Source organism: Bidens hawaiensis, unplaced genomic scaffold, assembly GCF_021521415.1.
Source record: "Bidens hawaiensis isolate Kalapana, Puna unplaced genomic scaffold, B.hawaiensis_p1.1 tig00009190_1, whole genome shotgun sequence".
Classification (NCBI taxonomy): domain Eukaryota; kingdom Viridiplantae; phylum Streptophyta; class Magnoliopsida; order Asterales; family Asteraceae; genus Bidens; species Bidens hawaiensis.
The window spans coordinates 1,022,655-1,032,982 of NW_027491677.1; positions in this window are offsets into that span (position 1 = coordinate 1,022,655).

Below are 10,328 nucleotides of genomic sequence, written 5' to 3' on the forward strand. Positions count from 1 at the left end.
ATGAATAGCCCCATAATCAGTTTTTTTCGGGCTGACGGTGAACATACCCCTTTGGCCGTAGTAGCAAAATTTCGAACGGGCCACGGGAAAGCTCTAGAGACATCAAATCGATCCGATTCTTTCGCAGGGTCATAAAATATTCGATGCAGGTCTCCAAGACTGAAAATATGGTCATTTTCGGTGAATAGCCCCATACTCAGTATTTTTCGGGATGAAGGTGAACATACCTCTTTGGCCGTAGTAGCAAAATTTCGAACGGGCCACGAGAAAACTCTAGGGACATCAAATCGATCCGAGTCTTTCTAATGGTCATAAAATATTCTATGTAGGTATCCAGGACTGAAAATATGGTCATTTTCGGTGAATAGTTCCATACTCAGTTTTCGGGCTGACGGTGAACATACCCATTTGGCCGTAGTAGCAAAATTTCGAACGGGCCACGGGAAATTTCTAGGGACATCAAATCGATCCGATTCTTTCTAAGGGTCATAAAATATTCGATGTAGGTCTCCAGGACTGAAAATATGGACATTTTGGGTGAATAGCCCCATAATCAGTTTTTTTTTCGAGCTGACGGTGAACATACCCCTTTAGTCGTAGTAGAAAAATTTAAAAAAGGCTACGGGAAACTCTAGGGACATCAAATCGATCCGATTCTTTTGTAGGGTCATTAAATATTCAATGCAGGTCTCCAGGACTGATAATATGGTCATTTTCGGTGAATAGCCCCATAATCAGTTTTTTTTGGGCTGACGGTGAACATACCCCTTGGGCCGTTGCAGCAAAATTTCGACGGGCCACGGGAAAGCTTTAGGGATATCAAATCGCTCCGATTATTTCGTTGGGTCATAAAATATTTGATGTAGGTCTCCAGGACTGAAAATATGGTCATTTTCGGTGAATAGCCCCATACTTAGTTTTTTCGGGCTAACGGTGAACATACCCCTTTGGCCGTAGTAGCAAAATTTCGAACGGGCCACGGGAAAGCTCTAGGGACATCAAATCGATCCGATTCTTTCGCAGGGTCATAAAATATTCGATGCAGGTCTCCAAGACTGAAAATATGGTCATTTTCGGTGAATAGCCCCATACTCAGTATTTTTCGGGATGAAGGTGAACATACCTCTTTGGCCGTAGTAGCAAAATTTCGAACGGGCCACGAGAAAACTCTAGGGACATCAAATCGATCCGATTCTTTCTAATGGTCATAAAATATTCTATGTAGGTCTCCAGGACTGAAAATATGGTCATTTTCGGTGAATAGTTCCATACTCAGTTTTCGGGCTGACGGTGAACATACCCCTTTGGCCGTAGTAGCAAAATTTCGAACGGGCCACGGGAAATCTCTAGGGACATCAAATCGATCCGATTCTTTCTAAGGGTCATAAAATATTCGATGTAGGTCTCCAGGACTGAAAATATGGACATTTTGGGTGAATAGCCCCATAATCAGTTTTTTTTTCGGGCTGACGTTGAACATACCCCTTTAGTCGTAGTAGCAAAATTTAAAAAGTGCTACGGGAAAACTCTAGGGATATCAAATCGATCCGATTCTTTCGCAGGGTCATAAAATATTCGATGCAGGTCTCCAAGACTGAAAATATGGTCATTTTCGGTGAATAGCCCCATACTCAGTATTTTTCGGGATGAAGGTGAACATACCCCTTTGGCCGTAGTAGCAAAATTTCGAACGGGCCACGGGAAAACTCTAGGGACATCAAATCGATCCGATTCTTTCTAAGGGTCATAAAATATTCGATGTAGGTCTCCAGGACTGAAAATATGGACGTTTTGGGTGAATAGTTCATAATCAGTTTTTTTCCGGCTGACGGTGAACATACCCCTTTAGCCGTAGTAGAAAAATTTAAAAAGGGCTACGGGAAAACTCTAGGGACATCAAATCGATCCGATTCTTTCGCAGGGTCATAAAATATTCGATGCAGGTCTCCAAGACTGAAAAAATGCTCATTTTCGGTGAATAGCCCCATACTCAGTATTTTTCGGGATGAAGGTGAACATACCTCTTTGGCCGTAGTAGTAAAATTTCGAACGGGCCACGAGAAAACTCTAGGGAAATCAAATCGATCCGATTCTTTCTAATGGTCATAAAATATTCTATGTAGGTCTCCAGGACTGAAAATATGGTCATTTTCGGTGAATAGTTCCATACACAGTTTTCGGGCTGACGGTGAACATACCCCTTTGGCCGTAGTAGCAAAATTTCGAACGGGCCACGGGAAATCTCTAGGGACATCAAATCGATCCGATTCTTTCTAAGGGTCATAAAATATTCGATGTAGGTCTCCAGGACTGAAAATATGGACATTTTGGGTGAATAGCCCCATAATCAGTTTTTTTTTCGGGCTGACGGTGAACATACCCCTTTAGTCGTAGTAGCAAAATTTAAAAAGTGCTACGGGAAAACTCTAAGGACATCAAATCGATCCGATTCTTTCGTAGGGTCATTAAATATTCAATGCAAGTCTCCAAGACTGAAAATATGGTCATTTTCGGTTAATAGCCCCATAATCAGTTTTTTTTGGGCTGACGGTGAACATGCCCCTTGGGCCGTTGTAGCAAAATTTCGAACGGGCCACGGGAAAGCTTTTGGGATATCAAATCGATCCGATTATTTCGTTGGGTCATAAAATATTTGATGTAGGTCTCCAGGACTGAAAATATGGTCATTTTCGGTGAATAGCCCCATACTTAGTTTTTTCGGGCTAACGGTGAACATACCCCTTTGGCCGTAGTAGCAAAATTTCGAACGGGCCACGGGAAAGCTCTAGGGACATCAAATCGATCCGATTCTTTCGCAGGGTCATAAAATATTCGTTGCAGGTCTCCAAGACTGAAAATATGGTCATTTTCGGTGAATAGCCCCATACTCAGTATTTTTCGGGATGAAGGTGAACATACCCCTTTGGCCGTAGTAGCAAAATTTCGAACGGGCCACGGGAAAACTCTAGGGACATCAAATCGATCCGATTCTTTCTAAGGGTCATAAAATATTCGATGTAGGTCTCCAGGACTGAAAATATGGACGTTTTGGGTGAATAGTTCATAATCAGTTTTTTTCCGGCTGACGGTGAACATACCCCTTTAGCCGTAGTAGAAAAATTTAAAAAGGGCTACGGGAAAACTCTAGGGACATCAAATCGATCCGATTCTTTCGCAGGGTCATAAAATATTCGATGCAGGTCTCCAAGACTGAAAAAATGCTCATTTTCGGTGAATAGCCCCATACTCAGTATTTTTCGGGATGAAGGTGAACATACCCCTTTGGCCGTAGTAGCAAAATTTCGAACCGGGTCACGGGAAATCTCTAGGACATCAAATCGATCCGATTCTTTCTAAGGGTCATAAAATATTCGATGTAGGTCTCCAGGACTGAAAATATGGACATTTTGGGTGAATAGCCCCATAATCAGTTTTTTTTTCGGGCTGACGGTGAACATACCTCTTTAGTCGTAGTAGAAAAATTTAAAAAGGGCTACGGGAAACTCTACGGACATCAAATCGATCCGATTCTTTCGTAGGGTCATTAAATATTCAATGCAGGTCTCCAGGACTGAAAATATGGTCATTTTCGGTGAATAGCCCCATAATCAGTTTTTTTTGGGCTGACGGTGAACATACCCCTTGGGCCGTAGTAGCAAAATTTCGAACGGGCCACGGGAAAGCTTTAGAGACATCAAATCGATTCGATTCTTTCGAAGGGTCATAAAATATTCGATGTAGGTCTTCAGGACTGAAAATATGGACATTTTGGGTGAATAGCCCCATAATCAGTTTTTTTTCGGGCTGACGGTGAACATACCCCTATAGCCGTAGTAGCAAAATTTCAAAAGGGCTACGGGAAAACTATAGGGACATCAAATCGATCCGATTCTTTCGTAGGGTCATAAAACATTCAAAGCAGGTTTCTAGGACTGAAAATATGGTCATTTTCGGTGAATAGCCCCATAATCAGTTTTTTTCGGGCTAACGGTGAACATACTCCTTTGGCCGTAGTAGCAAAATTTCGAACGGTCCACGGGAAAGCTTTAGGGACATCAAATCGATCCGATTATTTCGTTGGGTCATAAAATATTCGATGTAGGTCTCCAGTACTGAAAATATCGTCATTTTCGGTGAATAGCCCCATACTCAGTTTTTTCGGGCTGATGGTGAACATACCCCTTTGGTCGTATTAGCAAAATTTCCAACGAGCCACGGGAAAGCTATAGGGACATCAAATCGATCCGATTCTTTCGTAGGGTCATATAATATTCAATGCAGGTCTCCAGGAGTGAAAATATGGTCATTTTGGGTGAATAGCCCCATACTCAGTTTTTTCGGGCGGACGTTGAACATACCCATTTGGCCGTAGTAGCAAAATTTCGAACGGACCACGGGAATGCTCTAGGGACATCAAATTGATCTGATTCTTTCGTAGGGTTATAAAATATTCGATGCAGGTCTCCATGACCGAAAATATGGTCATTTTGGATGAATAGCCCCATAATCAGTTTTTTTCGGGCTGAAGGTGAACATACCCTTTGGCCGTAGTAGCAAAACTTCAAACGGGCTATGGGAAAGCTCTAGGAGAATCAAATCGATCTGATTCTTTCGTAGGGTCATAAAATATTCGATGCAGGTCTCCATGACCGAAAATATGGTTATTTTGGGTAAATAGCCCCATAATCAGTTTTTTCGGGGTGACGGTGAACATACCTCTTTAGCCGTAGTAGCAAAATTTCAAAAGGGCTACGGTAAAACTCTAGGGACATCAAATCGATCCGATTCTTTCGTAGGGTCATAAAATATTCAATGCAGGTCTCCAGGACTGAAAATATGGTCATTTTCGGTGAATAGCCCCATAATCAGTTTTTTTTGGGCTGACGGTGAACATACCCCTTTGGTCGTAGTAGCAAAATTTCGAACGGGCCACGGGAAAGCTTTAGGGACATCAAATCGATCCGATACTTTCGTAGGGTCATAAAATATTCGATGCAGGTCTCCACGACAGAAAATATGGTCATTTTCGGTGAATAGCCCCATACTCAGTTTTTTCGGGCTGACGATGAACATACCCCTTTGGCCGTAGTAGCAAAATTTCGAACGTGCCACGGGAAAGCTTTAGAGACATCAAATCGATTCGATTCTTTCGAAGGGTCATAAAATATTCGATGTAGGTCTCCAGGACTGAAAATATGGATAATTTGGGTGAATAGCCCCATAATCAGTTTTTTTTCGGGCTGACGGTGAACATACCCCTATAGCCGTAGTAGCAAAATTTCAAAAGGGCTACGGGAAAACTATAGGGACATCAAATCGATCCGATTCTTTCGTAGGGTCATAAAACATTCAAAGCAGGTTTCTAGGACTGAAAATATGGTCATTTTCGGTGAATAGCCCCATAATCAGTTTTTTTCGGGCTAACGGTGAACATACTCCTTTGGCCGTAGTAGCAAAATTTCGAACGGTCCACGGGAAAGCTTTAGGGACATCAAATCGATCCGATTATTTCGTTGGGTCATAAAATATTCGATGTAGGTCTCCAGTACTGAAAATATCGTCATTTTCGGTGAATAGCCCCATACTCAGTTTTTTCGGGCTGATGGTGAACATACCCCTTTGGCCGTAGTAGCAAAATTTCGAACCGGGTCACGGGAAATCTCTAGGACATCAAATCGATCCGATTCTTTCTAAGGGTCATAAAATATTCGATGTAGGTCTCTAGGACTGAAAATATGGACATTTTGGGTGAATAGCCCCATAATCAGTTTTTTTTTCGAGCTGACGGTGAACATACCTCTTTAGTCGTAGTAGAAAAATTTAAAAAGGGCTACGGAAAACTCTAGGGACATCAAATCGATCCGATTCTTTCGTAGGGTCATTAAATATTCAATGCAGGTCTCCAGGACTGAAAATATGGTCATTTTCGGTGAATAGCCCCATAATCAGTTTTTTTTGGGCTGACGGTGAACATACCCCTTGGGCCGTAGTAGCAAAATTTCGAACGGGCCACGGGAAAGCTTTAGAGACATCAAATCGATTCGATTCTTTCGAAGGGTCATAAAATATTCGATGTAGGTCTTCAGGACTGAAAATATGGACATTTTGGGTGAATAGCCCCATAATCAGTTTTTTTTCGGGCTGACGGTGAACATACCCCTATAGCCGTAGTAGCAAAATTTCAAAAGGGCTACGGGAAAACTATAGGGACATCAAATCGATCCGATTCTTTCGTAGGGTCATAAAACATTCAAAGCAGGTTTCTAGGACTGAAAATATGGTCATTTTCGGTGAATAGCCCCATAATCAGTTTTTTTTGGGCTGACGGTGAACATACCCCTTGGGCCGTTGCAGCAAAATTTCGAACGGGCCACGGGAAAGCTTTAGGGATATCAAATCGATCCGATTATTTCTTTGGGTCATAAATTATTTGATGTAGGTCTCCAGGACTGAAAATATGGTCATTTTCGGTGAATAGCCCCATACTTAGTTTTTTCGGGCTAACGGTGAACATACCCCTTTGGCCGTTGTAGCAAAATTTCGAACGGGCCACGGGAAAGCTCTAGGGACATCAAATCGATCCGATTCTTTCGCAGGGTCATAAAATATTCGATGCAGGTCTCCAAGACTGAAAATATGGTCATTTTCGGTGAATAGCCCCATACTCAGTATTTTTCGGGATGAAGGTGAACATACCCCTTTGGCCGTAGTAGCAAAATTTCGAACGGGCCACGGGAAAACTCTAGGGACATCAAATAGATCCGATTATTTCTAAGGGTCATAAAATATTCGATGTAGGTCTCAAGGACTGAAAATATGGACCTTTTGGGTGAATAGTTCATAATCAGTTTTTTTTCGGGCTGACGGTGAACATACCCCTTTAGCCGTAGTAGCAAAATTTCAAAAGGGCTACGGGAAAACTCTAGGGACATCAAATCGATCCGATTCTTTAGTAGGGTCGTAAAATATTCAATGCAGGACTCCAGGACTGAAAATATGGTTATTTTCTGTGAATAGCCCCATAATCAGTTTTTTTTGGGCTGACGGTGAACATACCCCTTTGGCCGTAGTAGCAAAATTTCGAACGGGCCACAGGATTGCTTTAGGGACATCAAATCGATCCGATTATTTCGTTGGGTCATAAAATATTCGATGTAGGTCTCCAGGACTGAAAATATGGTCATTTTCGGTGAATAGCCCCATACTCAGTTTTTTCGGGCCGACAGTGAACATACCGCTTTGGCCGTAGTAGCAAAATTTCGAACGGGCCACGGGAAAGCTTTACGGACATCAAATCGATCCGATTCTTTCTAAGGGTCATAAAATATTCGATGTATGTCTCCATGACTGAAAATATGGACATTTTGGGTGAATAGCCCCATAATCAGTTATTTTTCGGGCTGACGGTGAACATACTCGTTTAGTCGTAGTAGAAAAATTTCATAAGGGCTACGAGAAAACTCTAGGGACATCAAATCGATCTGATTCTTTAGTAGGGTCACAAAATATTCAATGCAGGTCTCCAGGACTGAAAATTTGGTCATTTTCGGTGAATAGCCCCATAATCAGTTTTTTTTGGGCTGACGGTGAACATACCCCTTTGGCCGTAGTAGCAAAATTTCGAACGGGGCACGGAAAAGCTTTAGGGACATCAAATCGATCCGATTATTTCGTTGGGTCATAAAATATTCATGTAGGTCTCCAGGACTGAAAATATGGTTATTTTCGGTGAATAGTCCATACTCAGTTTTCGGGCTGCCGGTGAACATACCCCTTTGGCCGTAGTAGCAAAATTTCGAACGGGCCACGGGAAAGCTCTAGGGACATCAAATCGATCCGATTCTTTCAAAGGGTCATAAAATATTCGATGTAGGTCTCCAGGACTGAAAATATGGACATTTCGGGTGAATAGCTCCATAATAAGTTTTTTTTCGGGCTGACGGTGAACATACCTCTTTAGCCGTAGTAGTAAAATTTCAAAAGGGCTACGGGAATACTCTAGGGACATCAAATCGATCCGATTCTTTCGTAGGGTCATAAAATATTCAATGCAGGTCTCCAGGACTGAAAATATGGTTATTTTTGGTGAATAGCCCCATAATCAGTTTTTTTCGGGCTGGCGGTGAACATACCCCTTTGGCCGTAGTAGCAAAATTTCGAACGGGCCACGGGAAAGCTTTAGGGACATCAAATCGATCCGATTCTTTCGCAAGGTCATAAAATATTCGATGTAGGTCTCCAGGACTGAAAATATGGTCATTTTCGGTGAATAGCCCCATACCCAGTTTTTTCGCGCCGACGGTGAACATACCCCTTTGGCCGTAGTATTAAAATTTCGAACGGGCCACGGGAAAGCTTTAGGGACATCTAATCGATCCGATTATTTCGTTGGGTCATAAAATATTCGATGTTGGTCTCCAGGACTGAAAATATGGTCATTTTCGGTGAATAGTTCCATACTCAGTTTTCGGGCTGACGGTGAACATACCCCTTTGGCCGTAGTAGCAAAATTTCGAACGGGCCACGGGAAAGCTCTAGGGACATCAAATCGATCCGATTCTTTCTAAGGGTCATAAAATATTCGATGTAGGTCTCCAGGACTGAAAATATGGACATTTTGGGTGAAGAGCCCCATAATCAGTTTTTTTTTCGGGGTGACGGTGAACATACCCTTTTAGTCGTAGTAGAAAAATTTAAAAAGGGTTACGGGAAAACTCTAGGGACATCAAATCGATCCGATTCTTTCGTAGGGTTATTAAATATTCAATGCAGGTCTCCAGGACTGAAAATATGGTCATTTTCGGTGAATAGCCCCATAATCAGTTTTTCTTGGGCTGACGGTGAACATACCCCTTTGGCCGTAGTAGCAAAATTTCGAACGGGCCACGGGAAAGCTTTAGAGACATCAAATCGATCCGATTATTTCGTTGGGTCATAAAATATTCGATGTACGTCTCCAGGACAGAAAATATGGTCATTTTCGGTGAATAGTCCCATACTCAGTTTTCGGGCTGACGGTGAACATACCCCTTTGGCCGTAGTAGCAAAATTTCGAACGGGCCACGGGAAAGCTCTATGGACATCAAATCGATCCGATTCTTTCTAAGGGTCATAAAATATTCGATGTAGGTCTCCAGGACTGAAAATATGGACATTTTGGGTGAATAGCCCCATAATCAGTTTTTTTTCGGGCTGACGTTGAACTTACCTCTTTAGCCGTAGTAGCAAAATTTCAAAAAAGCTACGGGAATACTCTAGGGACATCAAATCGATCCGATTCTTTCGTAGGGTCATAAAATATTCAATGCAGGTCTCCAGGACTGAAAATATGGTTATTTTCGATGAATAGCCCCATAATCAGTTTTTTTCGGGCTGACGGTGAACATACCCCTTTGGCCGTAGTAGCAAAATTTCGAACGGGCCACGGGAAAGCTCTATAGACATCAAATCGATCCGATTCTTTCGCAGGGTCATAAAATATTCGATGCAGGTCTCCAAGACTAAAAATATGGTCATTTTCGGTGAATAGCCCCATACTTAGTATTTTTCGGGATGAAGGTGAACATACCTCTTTGGCCGTAGTAGCAAAATTTCGAACGGGCCACGAGAAAACTCTAGGGACATCAAATCGATCCGATTCTTTCTAATGGTCATAAAATATTCGATGTAGGTCTCCAGGACTGAAAATATGGTCATTTTCGGTGAATAGTTCCATACTCAGTTTTCGGGCTGACGGTGAACATACCCCTTTGGCCGTAGTAGCAAAATTTCGAACGGGCCACGGGAAATCTCTAGGGACATCAAATCGATCCGATTCTTTCTAAGGGTCATAAAATATTCGATGTAGGTCTCCAGGACTGAAAATATGGACATTTTGGGTGAATAGCCCCATAATCAGTTTTTTTTTCGGGCTGACGGTGAACATACCCCTTTAGTCGTAGTAGCAAAATTTAAAAAGTTTTACGGGAAAACTCTAGGGACATCAAATCGATCCGATTCTTTCGTAGGGTCATTAAATATTCAATGCAAGTCTCCAGGACTGAAAATATGGTCATTTTCGGTGAATAGCCCCATAATCAGTTTTTTTTGGGCTGACGGTGAACATACCCCTTGGGTAGGGATGGCAAAAATCCCCGAATCCGACGGGGAAACCCGAAAACCGGCTTATTTCGGGTCGGGTCGGGTTTTGTTTTTTCGGTTTCGGGTCGGGTTTCGGAGATTGTTTCGGGGATTGTTTCGGGTTCGGGTTCGGGTTCGGGTTTGGGTACCCCCGCCCCGACCCGCCCCGATATAATATATATAAATATAAATAAAAATAATATATATAT